This window comes from Macaca thibetana, chromosome 11 (genome assembly GCF_024542745.1).
Source record: "Macaca thibetana thibetana isolate TM-01 chromosome 11, ASM2454274v1, whole genome shotgun sequence".
NCBI classification, from domain to species: domain Eukaryota; kingdom Metazoa; phylum Chordata; class Mammalia; order Primates; family Cercopithecidae; genus Macaca; species Macaca thibetana.
This window is the reverse complement of record NC_065588.1, coordinates 111,828,123-111,843,627: the sequence shown is the minus strand read 5'-3', so window position 1 is coordinate 111,843,627 and position 15,505 is coordinate 111,828,123.

Here is a 15,505-nt window from a genome sequence, read left to right as displayed (position 1 = left end):
ACTGTCCCAACTTCTCTTTTTTTTGTTTTTTGTTTTGAGACAGAGTCTCGCTCTGTCGCCCAGGCTGGTGTGCAGTGGCTCGATCTCGGCTCACTGCAAGCTCTGCCTCCCGGGTTCACGCCATTCTCCTGCCTCAGCCTCCAGAGCAGCTGGGACTACAGGCGCCCGCCATCACGCCTGGCTAGTTTTTTGTATTTTTAATAGAGACAGGGTTTCACTGTGTTAGCCAGGATGGCCTCCATCTCCTGACCTCATGATCAGCCCACCTCAGCCTCCCAAAGTGCTGGGATTACAGGTGTCAGCCACTGCGTCCGGCCTCCAACCTCTCAACTCTGCTGATACCACATGAAAGCAGCCACAGACAACATGCATTGAATGGGCCAGGCTGTGTGCCAATAAAACTTTATTTGTGGACACTGAATTTTAAATTTCATATCATTTTCACATGCCATAAAATAGTTTTGTTTTTTGATTTGTTTCTCAATCCTTTAAAATATCCAAACTATTTGTAGCTCATAGGTTATATAAAAGTAGGCAGTGTGTCAAATTTGGTCTGAGGGCTGCAGTTTGCAAACCCCTGTTCTAGGACAGTGCTGTTGCTTAGAAATATGTGAACCTCCTACATAATTTTTAATTTTCTAGTAGCTATATTTAGAAGCAAAGTTTTTGAAAAAACTAAATGAAATGTACTTTAATAATATCAATTTAACCCAGTATATACAAGTATTACTTTTTTACTTATTTTTATTTTTTGAGACAGGGTCTCACTCTGTTGCCCAGGCTGGAGTGCAGTGGTCTGATTTTAGCTCACTGCAGCCTCAACCTCCCGGGCTCAAGCAATCCTCTTGCCTCAGCCTCCCAAGTAGCTGAGACTACAGGCACCTGCCACTATGCCTGGCTAATTTTTTATTTTTTGTAGAGATGGGGTCTTACTATGTTGCCCTTGCTGGTCTCAAACTCCTGGGCTCAAGCAGTCCTTCTGCCTTAGCCTCCCAAAGTGCTGCGATTACAGGCTACTTATTATCATATGTGCACCCAGACTATCATATAATCAATGTAAAAGTATTAATGGGATATTCTACATTCTGTGTGTGTGTGTGTGTGTATGTGTGTGTGTGTGTGTGTACTAAGTCTTTGAAATATGGTATGTTTTATACTTATACAGGGCATCTCAGTTCAGTCCAACTCATTTGAAGCACTCTATAGCCACCTAAACTGGTGATTCCCCTAGTGGATAATACAGCTCTGGATGACGTGTTTTTTGTCTGATGTCATGCCAGACTGTGCAGTGGCTTGGCCATCCTCCCATTTCACAGAATGGAGAAACTGAGGCCCAGAGAGGAAAAGCAGCTTGTCTGAGGTCACACAGCAAGGCAAGCTGCACAAAGTGCTTACTGTGATTTCTCAGAGGCCAGGGTCTCTGCCTGCCTCTCTCTACCACACTTATGCCCGAATCCTGTTGTTACCGAAACTGCAGCCCCCTTAATCCTGATGTCTGATGCCCACCATCTTTCCAGCTCACCCTCTCTGAAATGCCACCTCCAACAATTCCTGACCTCACAGGGGATTCTAGTGTCTTGGTTTCTTCCTATCCTTCACTTCTTCACTTTCCACTGCAACCCACCATTTCTAAGACCCAGAAGTCTGAGTCTCCTTGCTTCTACTTTTGCTGTACTTGCCTTCCCTTCCTCCCTTAGAGTGCCTGGAGAAAACCTAACCCATCTGACCTTCCTCACTCCTCTGTCCTTTTCTGGGGCTGCAAATTGCTGGGGGACCACCATGATGGTGAGTTTGCTGCACCGACTTGCTAGGCTATAGCACCCAGATATTCAACGGCACCCAGATATTCAACAGCACCCAGATATTCAACAGCACCCAGATATTCAACAGCACCCAGATATTCAACAGCACACGTATGTAGTTGTTGCCATGATATGTGGTGAGCACTGACAATCAGCTGACTTGAAGTAAAGGAGACTCTTCAATAATCCGGGTGGGCCTCATCCAATCAGTTGAAGACTATAAGAGGGAAAACAGGTTTCTGGAGAAGAAGAAGAAATTCTGCTTCAAGACCAGGGCATCAGCTCCCGCCTGAGTTCCAGCCTGCCCAATGGACTTTGGACTTTGCCAGCCGCCACAATTGGTGCATCAAATCCTTAAAATAAATCTCCTCTTGGTTCTGTTTCTCTGGAGAACGCTGAGTGACACCACAGCCCTCTACTGTGCTGATTCTCTTACTTTGAACTCCTGCCCAATGCCATCTAGAGAGCTGTTGGTGCCACTCACAAATGCCATTGCTTTCTCACTGTCTCTTGTCTTGTCTTCAGCCCCTGTATCTGTTCCTCATCCTGCCCTGACCACCTGTAACAAAAAAACACCCAAACTCCATCAAAGTCAGGACCCCCTTAACCCTATTTTTTTTTTTGAGACGGAGTCTCGCTCTGTCGCCCAGGCTGGAGGGCAGTGGCGCGATCTTGGCTCACTGCAAGCTCCGCCTCCCGGGTTTACGCCATTCTCCTGCCTCAGCCTCCTGAGTAGCTGGGACTACAGGCGCCCGCCACCTCGCCCGGCTAGTTTTTCGTATTTTTTAGTAGAGACGGGGTTTCACCGGGTTAGCCAGGATGGTCTCGATCTCCTGACCTCGTGATCCGCCCACCTCCACCTCCCAAAGTGCTGGGATTACAGGCTTGAGCCACCGCGCCCGGCCCCTTAACCCTATTTTTGTTTTGGCGCCTCACCAAGCGTCAATGAACATCCTAGATATTGACTGACTTATTTTGTTTGATGTCTGTTTCTGTAAGCTCCAAGAGGGCGGGGACTTGGCTTAGTTCCAAACCTGGAATAGTGCTGGCACATAGTAGGGACTCAACAAATAACAGTTGAAAGAATCGTTGAAGGCATGAGCTCATTAAGTTACTTATTTTATTTTCCTTCTGAAGTGGACACTAGTATTAAACCCCATTTTACAGATGAGGAAACTGAGACTCAGATTTAAGTCACGTGTCCACATCTGCAGGGTGAGGAGGTGGCAGAGCCGGATGTGAACTCAGGCCTGTCTCTGTCTGACTGGCTGAATGCTGCTGTTGACTGAAGGGTGCCAACCTGGCAAGCCTGCTGTGAAGGCATGGTGGGAAACAGTTGCCCAGTCAGCAGGGATGAAGCTGCCGGCTGCACTGAACTGAGAGCTGGGGCTGCAGGCAGACACTGCAGCTCATAATTGTGTAACCTTGGCCAAAAACTTGCTTTGCTAAGCCTTGGTTTCCCCATCTGCATTATGGCAATCATCACACATACTTTGCAAATTTCTACTTTTACTAAATCTGCTAAAATCAGCCACATTCCTCATAACCACGGTCAGGACTCATCTTCTCTCCAGACTTCCTTTTCTGCTTCCCCAGGAGCCCCAGCCTGGCCCCCTTGGGATCATAGACAGCCTCACTCTGGTTCCTACTTAAGACCCCTCTGTCTCCAGCTAACACGCCCAGATGGGGAGTGACTTTCCATATTCCCTGGGGTTAGTTCCTCCATCATCTGCCATCTCCTGGATGTCAAGTCCTGGAGCCTCTCAAATCTTTCATCCTGGCAGCCCACTCACCCTGCAGGCCAGGCCCTACCTGCTGTGTGCCATGCTGCATAACGGTGTGATCTGGCTCTGCCTCATACCGGCTAGCTTTGTGGCACAGTCATTTCCTCTCTCGGAGTCTCGGTTTGCACATCTGTAAAGTGTGGACGCACTGCTGAACTCATGGGGTTTATGTGAGCACCGAAAAGAGATGCAAAAGTGTGGACCAAGCATCATCATGGCACATAGCAAAGACTTGTGCCCAGACTTGTGTGCTTCCTGTTTAAGTCTTCGAATCAGGTAGACCTGGGTTCGAACTCCAGCTCTGCCTTCCACTAGCCCCGTGGTCTTGGGCGGGCAACATAATCTCTCTGACCTTGTTTTCCCTTATGTCAAAATGTGGGTAAAAATGCCGCTTCTCTTATTAGGTGTCACGAGGATTATTTGAGAGTATTTGTGGCAGTGGGTGCTGTGGGGCTCACAATAGACTTGGTTCTCCTCTTTTCCCAGGTACACATATAGACTACATTTCCCAGCCTCCCTTGCAGGGTTGTGTGATGGAGTTCTGGCCAATGGAAGGTGGGCCTGCCTCTTAACAAACTCCTACATAATTCTCCATGCCCTTTCTTCCTTCCCCTATCAGCTAGATGCAAATATCCAGGGTTCTAATGCCCTAGAGCCCTGATTCTCAAAGTGTGGCCCCCTGGATCAGCAGCATCTCCTAGGTATATGCCAGAAATACAAATTCTATGTTCCAACCCAAGAACTACTGAATCAGAAACTATGGGGGTGAGTGGGGCCCAGCAATCTGTGCTTTAACAAGCCCTCTGGGGTTTTTGATGCGTGCCCAAGTTTGAGAACTGCTGTCCTGGAGGATGGCAAAAACTCGAGTGAGAAGGAGCCTGGGTCGCTGAGGAAGTAGAGCACATCCTTGCTGCCCCATAGATAAGCTACTGAGTTGGGGGCTTGCTTGTTATAGCAGCTAGTATTTAAAATAATTGGTGCAGACTAGGTACTGAAAAGTTGGAGTCTGTTATTACAGGTTTAGCATGAGAGTTTTGGAGAACATTAAGGAGCTAGAGTGCAATGGCAAGGATGGGACAGGACACCGTGAGCTGGGGGAGCACTTGCATTGAGTAATAAACTGTCTGCATTGCAGCTGCTGGGGGTAGGTGGTGGAGCGATATTGCCCACAGTGAATGACCTCCCCAGGCAAGGTGGCAGGAAGCCGGAGACAGGCATCAGCTCAGCATCCTCCAATTAGCTGCCATCTCTGACCCCATCAGGGCTGGAGGAAGTGCTGGTGCTTACCGGCACTCAGGCCCACCTGCCTGGAGGGCTGGCAGACTCAGCAGCTGGGGTGGCGGCACCTGAAGGTCTCGGCCTAACAGAGCCTTGCTTATTCCAGAGATCTGCAAAGGGTTAGTGGGTGGGGGGCTGGCAGGCGGGAAGGAAGTATCAGGGAGCAATCACATGAGGTCAGGCTGACCTCTCAGCCCAGCCCCAGGGGCAGACATGCCACGTGTGGCCAGGCCAGACCTTATTTTCTTGGAGTTCTGGGGAAGGGACTGCTCCAACAGTTGGAAAATTTCCACTTACCAGGAGCTGTCTGTGTAGTTGCAGGGAAGAATGTCAATCACCGTGGTTGGAAGGATTAGAGAGCATTTGCAGTCCACTACAATGCCCAAGGCCACCTGAACAGCTGGGACCATCCATGTGGTCCTCCCCACTCCTTAGCATCATGGGACACATTTATTGATCACACACTGACACCTGGAATGGCGCTAAGCATTCCATGAACATCATCTCATTTACGACCCAGGATATCACTCCCCCCTTTTACAGATGGGGAAATGGAGGCACGGTGAGAAGCAGCCACCTGCCTTGGTTGACTCCTCGGTGAAATGGTAAGGTTGAGATTTGAGTTAGGTGGGCTGACTCTGAGGGCCTCATTCTGTATTTGTTTTTAAATTGTGGTAAAACTGACATAACATAATATTTGCCATTTTAAATATCTGAAGCATACAATTCAGTGACATTAAGTGCATTCACATTGCTGTGCACCCCAGGTGCCACTATCCATCTCCAGAACTTTTTCATCATCCCAAATTGAAACTCTGTATCCATTAAACATGCACTTCCCATTCCCCTCGCCCCTATTCCCTGGTAACGACCGTTCTACTTTCTGTCTCTATGAATTTATAAGTGGAATCATACAGTCTTCATCATTGTGTGCCTGGCTTATTTCACTTAGCATTACGTCCTCAAGGTTCATCCATGTTGTAACATATGTCAGAATTTCCTTCCTTTTCAAGGCTGCATAATATTCCGTTGTGTGTATAGACCACATTTTGTCCATCCATGCATCAGTTGATGGACATTTGGGTTGTTTCCACCTTTTGGCTATTGTGAATCCTGCCACTCCAAACATTTCTGTACAAGTATCTGTTCGAATCCCTGCGTTCTCTTCTTTGGGGTGTATAGCTAGAAGTAATTATTGGGTCAAGTGATAATTCCATGTGGAAGTTTTTGAGGAACCTCCACGCTGGTTTCCTCAGCGGCTACACCTTTTTACATTCCCACCAGCAATGCACAGGGCAGGCTGGATTCTTAACCACCGTGCTGTCCTTCCTCTCTGAATAGCCTGCATTTGTCACGCTATGGAGGACACCGTGCTGTCTTATCTCTCAGTAGCCTGCAATTTGTCCTGCCCTTGAGGAGAGGGAAAGACTAAAAACTCATCCCTGCACCAAGGGGCTCATGTCCTGGCAAGCGTAACACCTTGTCTTTATAATGCAGTACCTGGGTTCAAGCCTCACGGCTGTGGGAGGCAGGCCATTTAGCATTGTTATCCTTGTTTTACAGAGGAAGAAGGTGACGCAGAGGAATGATGTAGTGCTGTTTAAGGTTACTGTTTCCATGGTACCATCTGGGACAGTGGAGGCCAACAGGACTCACCTTGTGGCCCCCCTTCTGGAGACCATAGTTAATGCACCTACCTTAGCCCCAGCTACAGGGCTGAGCCAAGGCCACGCCTCCAGGGAAGCTCCCAGCCAATGAGTGTACGTATAGGGGCTCTAAGGTGGGCCTGCCCATTCCTAGGAGACCCAGGGCTCCCAGCATGGCTGACCTGGGTGTGAGGATGCCCCATCGTCATTGTCCTTGTTCAAGACTCTCCCCACCCAACCTTCTCTCTCCCTCTCCCCTTCACTCAAGGTCTGATAACTCTTTCAGCCTGGTCAGGCTTCCTCCTTATTTTCCTTCTCATTAGCACTTCCTCTAATAAAACCCCTGAATGTTTAATCCTGTCTTAGTCTACTTCCTGGAGAATTTGGACTAATGCATTGAACTTATGGAGGTTCAGTCACCTCTTTTTAAAGGGGAGGAAACTGAGAACCAAGAACAAAAGAAATGCCCAAGGTCAGGCCGGGTGCAGTGACTCACGCCTGTAATCCCAGAACTTTGAGAGGTCCAGGCGAGCGGATCACAAGGTCAGGAGTTTGAGACCAGCCTGGCCAATATGGTGAAACCCCGTCTCTACTAAAAGTATAAAAATTAGCTGGGCATGGTGGCAGGCACCTGTAATTCCAGCTATTCGGGAGGCTGAGGCGGAAGAATCGCTGGCCCCTGGGAGGCGGAGGTTGCAGTGAGCCAAGATCATGCCACTGCACTCCAGCCTGGGGGACAGAGCAACACTCCATCTCAAAAAAAAAAAAAAAAAAAAAAAAAAAAAAAAAAAAAGAATGCCCAAGGTCAGTGGAAGAAATACTCAACAGATCTGGGATTAGAATTTCGTCTCCTGACTCTCAGATAAACTGGTGTGGTGCATTATCTGACACCAGGTTGGCAGGGAGTTTGGGATTAGGGTATTCAGAGGGAACACTAGTGAGCTGGTGGTGGGACAGTCTGGGGGAAATGCCTTCCAGACAGAGGGAAGGGTTAGTGCAGGGCCCCAGGACAGGAATGGGCCTGCAGTGTCTGATGGAAGTAGAGTGGGTCTCCTGCAAGGTCAATGAGGGAGAGGGGTGCAGGCAGTCAAGAGGTGATGTCAGTGGGGAGGACAGGGCTGCTGCCCTAGACCCAGGCAGGAGTTCAGATTTTGTTCTAAATGGGAGGGATCCCTATTTGAATGTTTTAAGTTGAAGGGTGCTGTGATTCGGCTTACATTTAGACGTCACCCTGGCCATCATGGGGAGAATGCACAGAGAGAATGCTGCGCCTGCGGTGGGCCTGGCGTTCACGTCTAGGTAAGGAAGCTGGGTCAGGGTCAGGAGGCTGCTGCAGGTGCCCAGGTGAGAGAGATGGCTTTGGCTTAGACCGTGGAGAGTGAGGTGTGATGGCCAAACTGCAGAGGGAATGTTGGGGGATTACGCTGTGCAGAACTGGATGATTGAGCTAACGATGGGGCGTGGTGGTGGGGGAACAAAGGATTTGAGTGTCCCAGGTTTCTTGGCTGCTTGTGTACTCACTAAGAAATGGTCATTGAGACTTTACACTTCCTGAAACTTTGTGGGATATTAACATAGAAAGGGCTTCTCCAATTAAAACCTGCATGAGGCCAAGTGTGGTAGATCACACCTGTAATCCCAGCACATCGGGAGGCCGAGGCAGGAGGATCACTTGAGCCCAGGAGTTCGAGACCAGCCTGGGTAATGTGGTGAGACCCTGTCTCTATGAAAAATACATTAAAAATTAGCTGGGCATGGGGGCATCACCTGGAATGTTAGCTACTCAGGAGGCTGAGATGGGAGGATCCCTTGAACCCAGGAGGTCGAGGTTGCAGTGAGCTATTGCATTCCAGCCTGGTGACAGACTGTTTCTCTCACACACACACACACACACACACACTTTAATAAGCTGTATAATTTCACATCGAAACAAAGGGTCACAATTTACTAAAAAGTGCAAAGCAGGAGGTAGAAGTTCTAGTTAATAAGCGTTACCTAAATGTCCTGAAAACTAGTGATTTTTTTTCAAAAAGCTATTTTTGTGCTTATAGTTTAAATGCCTGGGTTTGAACTCAGGATGGATCCCTTACTTGCTGTGTGACTTTAGGCAAGTCACTGCACCTCTCTGAGCCAGTTTCCTCTCTGTAATTGGAAGAAATAATGCCTTCTTCTTGGAGATGTTGTGAGGAGTAATTAAGATATGTGCTCCAGGACAGAACCTGTATCTAGGCAATTTTTAAAAACTGAATGCATTTTATACATACATTTCTAGGTTTATCATATTTGTTTATTATTTACAATATATAAATGTATTTTTTCAAAACTATATAACCAGCACTGTGATTTCACTGATGGTATTATCTCATCTGAGGCTAAAGAAAAAAATACTGATATTTCAGGTGATACATGAATATTGCGAAAATGGAAAGGTAGATGCATCGCCAGCCAAGGTTTGAGATCACCGAGATCATGGATGCAAATGTGCTTGGCAACTTTGCGTGCTTAGTGGGTGCTCCAGAAATGCTGGTTGAATGGATGTCTTCGGAGAAAGCATCAGGAAGAGGGGTCCTGGCTGCTTTTCAGTGGACTTCTGCCTTATCTCTGCCCTCGGCTCCCTCCCCTCTTTTTCCCTTCCCTCCCCTCCCCTCCCTTCTCTCCAGTCTTTACAAGTTTGTCAAGACTGCTCTGCCCCTATCAGGGCTCTGGGCAGGTCCCTGAAGAAGATTAAACAAGATGAATATTTCATAGCCCTTGACTGACAACTGCCGAGGACCTGTTGTGGGTCTGGCGCCCACATCTAGTTAAGGAAGGGGGGCAGGCGGAGGGGAGGGGGAGAAAAAGCCCATAGACTGAGCCATTGATCCGCTGGGTCCAATCTGCACTGATGAAACGCTCAGCTCCCAGCTCCCAAGCCAAAGGCAGCAAGTAATGGGTTTTAAGAGGCACAGGGCCAGTGGTAGACCGGCCACCCAGCCCCCTTGGGGCCCACAGAGGCACCACCAGGTCCCCAAAGACCCATTTCTCTGTCTCCAGCTGTGGTCCCTCTGACCTCATGGTGCCAGCCCAGTCCTTTTAACAAGCTGAACTCATTGTTTCCGACGCCTCCAACTCATTACCCCATTAAGGCCTGACGCCAGGCTCCTTTTGCCAGGGGACCCAGATGACAGGGTGGCAAGGCGCCTCTCCGTCTGGGGACTCTGAGGAGGTGGGCAAAGACCCCAGGTAGCCTTGGAGTAATCCCCTGGAGACAGCTGTGACAACGTGGAACCTTCCCTTCCATCTGCTCCTTGGACGCTGAGACTGGGGATAGAAGTGGTCCTGCTGACGAGGCTGAAATGTGGATTATTACTCTTCTTACCCCAGCTGTTCCTACATCCAAAGCTACTGAGGCCACTTAATCCCACCTCTCAGTGGAGGTGATGGATATTGAGAATGCCTTCTAGTATCTTGCTCTAGCAGGGAAAAAAGAATTTGTTTAGTGCTCCAGGGTTTTAAACGACTCAGTGACAATAAAATGCAAGCAGGAGCATTGCACTTCGGGCTGTTAAGAGTGTGACCTGGTGCACTAATTTTCTATGGCTGCTGTAATTAATAACAATTTACCACACATGTAGTGGCTCAAAGCAACATGCAATGATTATCTTGCGGTTCTAGAGGACAGAAGTCTAAAATGGGTGTTACTGGGTTAAAACCAAGGTGTCAGCAGGGCTGCTTTCCTTCTGGAAGCTCTAGAGGAGAATCCATTCCTTGCCTTTTCCAGTTTCTAGAGGCAGTCTGCACGCCACTGCTTGTGGCTCCTTCCTCCACCTTCAAGGCCAGCAGCATAGCATCCTCGCCTCTCTCTCCGGTTTTACGGTCACACCTCCTTCTCTGACTGTTTGATAGACCCTTGTAATTTCATGGGGATAATCCAGGGTGATTGCCCCATTTTAAGATCCTTAACTAAACCACATCTGCAAAATCTCTTTCGCCATATGACCCAGCATATGCACATATTGCTGGGATGAGGATGCAGACATTTTTGGAGGGCCATGATTTGGCTTATCACTCATGGCCTTGAACAGACTTTCTCTGACTCTGTTACTTGCTAATAACTCGATGACCTTTAGTAAGAACTTCATCTCTCTGAGGTTCAGCCTCTGCCAACGGGGGGCTGTAAGAGATGGCTTCCTGGGTCACTGGCAGATGAAATAATACAAATGAAAGATCTGGCATTTCTAGGTGACTTAATGTTCCATGAGTATTTGTTATTTGGTGGTCATTGGTAATCTAAACTGAACAAGGTAGCCAATCCCTGCCCAAGGATGGAGTTACAGATTTATGGTTTTAATTTTCTTACCCTCTAATTTTCTTACCCTCTTCATCTGGAGAAGTTAGATGTTAATGGACTTTAAGACAAGCCCCAATGGAGTTTGAGAAGAAAGATCCAAATGTGTTAGCGCCAAGGGAGCTTTCTAATCTTTAAATTTTCGCCATGCAAGCTTTTGTCCAAAAAGGTCAGTCAAGTTTATGGGCATTGCTCAGACCGAAGAGTGGATGGGGGACCTGTTAGCCTGGCACTGCCCCCATCCCCCAATTCCCTCACCAAACCCTTGGTGGTACCCATCGTGAAGCCATGGACCTAGTCATTTCTGAGGCTCAGCTTTCTCATGTATAAAATAGGTATGATATGGCCTCCCTTGCAGGGTTACTGAGAGAGCCGGAAGTAAACCGTGTAGAGCGCCTGAATTATGCATAGAGTAAGTGCATACTGTCTGGGACCAGGTTCTATTGGTACCTTTACAAGGTCTCTTTCCCTTGGCGCTAACCCTGACTCTGACTCTTGAGAGTTTTTCTCAAACCTGGAACCAGCAGATGGGTGGGGGAAGCTGTAGACTGAACCAAGAAAACCACACATTTGGGTCTGTCTTCTCAAACTCCATTGGGGCTTGTCTTAAAGTCCCTGAACATCTGACTTCTCCAGAGGCCGCCCTGGCTTTGTATTGTGGCGCGGTGAATGCCAAACCCCCAAGTCCATGAACCTGGAGCAAAGAAAAAGACAGATCTGGAGAGAAAAGTACTTGTCTTCCTTGAGGAGCAAGCTTGAGTTCAATAGTAAGAGGGTATGAGGTTTTGCTTCACTCAGTCCTGGAAGAAGGACATGAATGAAAATTATCACGGTGGTCTTCCACCATTGCCCCCGCAGAGATGTCCTTGGGTTGCCACCACCTCTCGGTGTGGTTCAGGGGAGAAGTTCTTGGACTGCGAAACTGGCTGCCTGCATGCAAACCTCTGCTCTGGGCTCCCTGGCTGTGTGTCCTTGGGCAAGTAACATCCCCTCTCTGAGCCTGAGGTTCCTGGTTGCAGTAGGGAGAAAGATCCCCTGGAATAACCAATACCAGGACTTAGCTCAGTATCTGACTTCCATCAGTTATGTTCAATAATTATAAGCAATTACTTATGATTAGCCACCAAGCAGAGAGAGCATGAAAAGTAAAAAATGACTTTGAGTAGCATCCCGTGCTAAAGAAATACCATGGTTTCTTTTCAATGATGCCTTACACATAGAAAGCAAACACAGCTTGAACCTAACTTGCACACAGAAGAGAGAACTCCCAACCTTTCCATCTTTGACTCTCCCAGAACCTCCTGGATCCTCAGGTTAGAGACACAGAAGGAAGCCCAGAAGGAAAAAACTGAGTCCAGCCCCAGCCCTACCCTTCTTGCCAGGCCATCAGTCTTGGGCTTATCTGTGCTGTGGATGGGGGGCAGTGACAATTGGAGTGTACTTGTCCTCTGGCCCTAAGCTCTTGCCTATGTCCAGGTGACTCCTGGCCTCTGTGGGTGCTGCAAGGCATTAGAAGGAACGGAGAAAGAAAAGAAGAAAATATAGAATAGGAGCAGCCTGTAAGTTATCGGATAACATCACCTATTTAGCGTCAATTAGTGTTTGTAACAACCAATTGCTGTGCCATTAACTTACAATAGCAACCTTGGGGGCATGCCAGCATGCTCCCGCAGACTAACCTGGGCAGCCAGTTGGTGCTCAGTGTGCAAAGCGGACTCAGATTGCAGACTGATTGCAAGTTGGCATTGCTTGAGCAGGGTGCAGGTGGCCGGGAAGCAGGGAAGAGGGTGCCCGAGGAGCAAGGCATTTCACTAAGTGGATATTTATAGCAGGGCTCCTGGAATAAATGATCCAAGGAGAGGGCAGGAGGGGTGAGCTTGCTGGAGGTTGGCCAAGCCTTGGGTGCTGGATCCTGCCAAGCTGCAATCGCAGTGGCTCGCTTCACTCCAGAAGCCTGGCTGCCCAGTGGTGGGGAAGATGGGAAATGCTTGTTAGGGTATCAGGTCGGGGCAGCTTCACTTCTCCACTATTACACTCCTAAATATGGACCTTGAATCGATTTTGTCAATTGTTTATTATCTGTGGACTTTCATTTCTCTAATGTTAAAATTTGATGGTGGTCCAATAGATAGCACAATGAACATCATTTGTGTGTCTTTTTAAATTTTTATTCTTTTTAGAGATAAGGTCTCACTATGTTACCCAGACAGGTCTTGAACTCCCAAGCTTAAGCAATCCTCCCACTTCAGCCTCCTGGAGTAGCTGAGACTACAGGTGCAAGCCACCGTGCCCTGCTAGTTTTTCTATCTTTTTGGAAATATCAGGTCTCACTCTGTTGCCCAGGCTCATTTCAAACTCTTAGCCTCAAGCAGTCCTCCTGCCTCAGCCTCCCAAAGTGCTGGGATTATAGGTATGAGACGCTGCACCTGGCCATTCACTGACTCTGGTGGCCACCCTCAAAGATGTCCCTCAATAATCCCATCTTCTGGTGTCCATGCCCTCATGCAGTCCCTTCCCAAACAGAGTAGGGCTGATCTGGGTCACCAATAGGATACTGTGGAAATCATCTTGGTACCTGCTGATCCTGAGTCACAAAAGACACTGTGGCTTCAACCTGCCCTCTCTTGGACCACATGCTACTACGGTTTGGATCTAGTTCATCCCCACCACATCTCATGGTGAAATTTGATCCCCAGTGTGGCGGTGTTGGAGGTGGGGCTTAGTGGGAGATATCTGGATCATGAGGAGGGATTCCTCGTGAATGGCTTGGTGCTGTTCTTGCAGTGGTGAGTGAGTTCATGCTCTGGTGAGACTGGATTCGTTCTCTTGGGAATTGATTCATTTCTAAGAGAGGCATTTATAAAGCCAGGATGCCCCTTGGGTTTGGGTTCTTTTGCACGTTCCTACTTTCCCTTTGACCTTCTCTGCCATGTTTCAATGCAACACCAAAGCCCTCACCAGCAGCCGAGTGGATACTGGCACCACGCTTCTTGTACAGCCTTCAAAGCTGTGTGCCAAATCATTCTCTTTTGTTTATAAATTACCCAGCCTCAGTTATTCCTTTATAGCAACACAAAACAGACTAGGAGATTTTCTCTGAGGTAAGCCGGATGCCATATTTTGAGGACACTCAGGCAACCCTAGTGAGAAGTCCACTTATGAGGAACTGAGGCCTCCCGCCGTCAGTTAGCATCACCTTGTCCACCATGAGGGTTTTCCATGGTGGAAGCCGATCCCCCAGCTCCAACCTTCAGAGGACTGTAATCCTGGCTGATATTTTGACTGCCACCTCATGAAAGATCCTGAGCCAGAATTGCTCAGCTAAGCCACTCCTGAGTTCCTAGTCCACAGAGACGATGTGAGAAAATAAATGGCTCTTGTTATTTTAAGCCACTAAGTCTTGGGAATATCTGTTATGCAACAATAGAGAACTCACTCACTAACCTGTCATCAGCTCCTAGCCCAATGTTTGGCATGGTGGACATCTAATAAATAGCTGTTTGTGCATGAGTACATAATATTATTCCATAAGGTTGCTTTGTAGGTTAAATGGAATAATCTATGGAGGCCCTCAGCATAGTGCCTGGAGCTGAGCAAGGGCTCAGTAAATAACTACCACTGGCATAGTTGTTATCTTAATCATTACCAGTATTAGTTGTCCATGTTGCCAGAGGCAGGCAGAGTCTCTGGTATTTGACTCTCAGAGGGTTTAAGCAGTGTCTGGAGAAGAAAAATAAAGAGAGAAGCAGGAAATGATCAGGGAAAGCAGATTGAGGGAAAAAAACAAAGACTGATAAAGAAGAGAAGAAAGTATAAGAGAAGTGCTTACAGATGGCCTGTGGAGTCAGGAAACCTGGATCCCTGCTCTCACTCTGCCCTAACCACTGCGAGTCATCAGGCAAGCCCTGTTGGCTCTCTGGACTCATTTCAAACGGAGTTAACATCCTTTGTCCATCCTCCTGGGGTAGTATGATAGAAAAAATTAGAAGAGGTGGGTTCTGGTTCTGATTTTGCTATTACTTGGCTTTGGCAAGTTGCATCATCTTCTGAACCTATTAAGCATATTGTGAAATAAAGGGTTTGGACTCAACAAGAAACCTTTCCAGCTCTGGAATCCAGTCTGCTTTTTGCACATGGCATTTCTGCACGAAAGGTGCTGAAGTGGAGGTTTTGCTTGGAGAGGACAAATAGAGTGGATATTGGCAGAAGGGGGATTCAGCCCATCGTCTGAGTACCCCTCAGGGTCTGAACTCGCTCCTAGTACTCTGAGACCTTTGTGTTGGAATCCAGGCAGAGGGACATAATCTCTAGAAACATTTTGTTCATGTGGGTTGTATATGGCTAAATTCCATTTCCATTCATTAGTTCCCATGCCATACTGGTTGTGAAAGACTTTGCTTATCATGCACTGCCCAGAAGGGAAAGCTTAGGAGACATATTCTCTCCCCGGCCAGCCACTTCTCTCTGGCTTCTCCATCCATTGCTAATGTAGACAAGTCTACATATTTAGAATGTATTGGCTCAAGAAGGAGTTACGAAGTACCTCCTCTGGGCAGGACCCTGGACATTTAATGGCAACCAAGATAGACACAACCAGTGCTTGTAGTTGAAGCTCATAGTTTTGCAGGGGGAGGTTTTCATCATCATGAGTATTGCAAATGGTAGTGT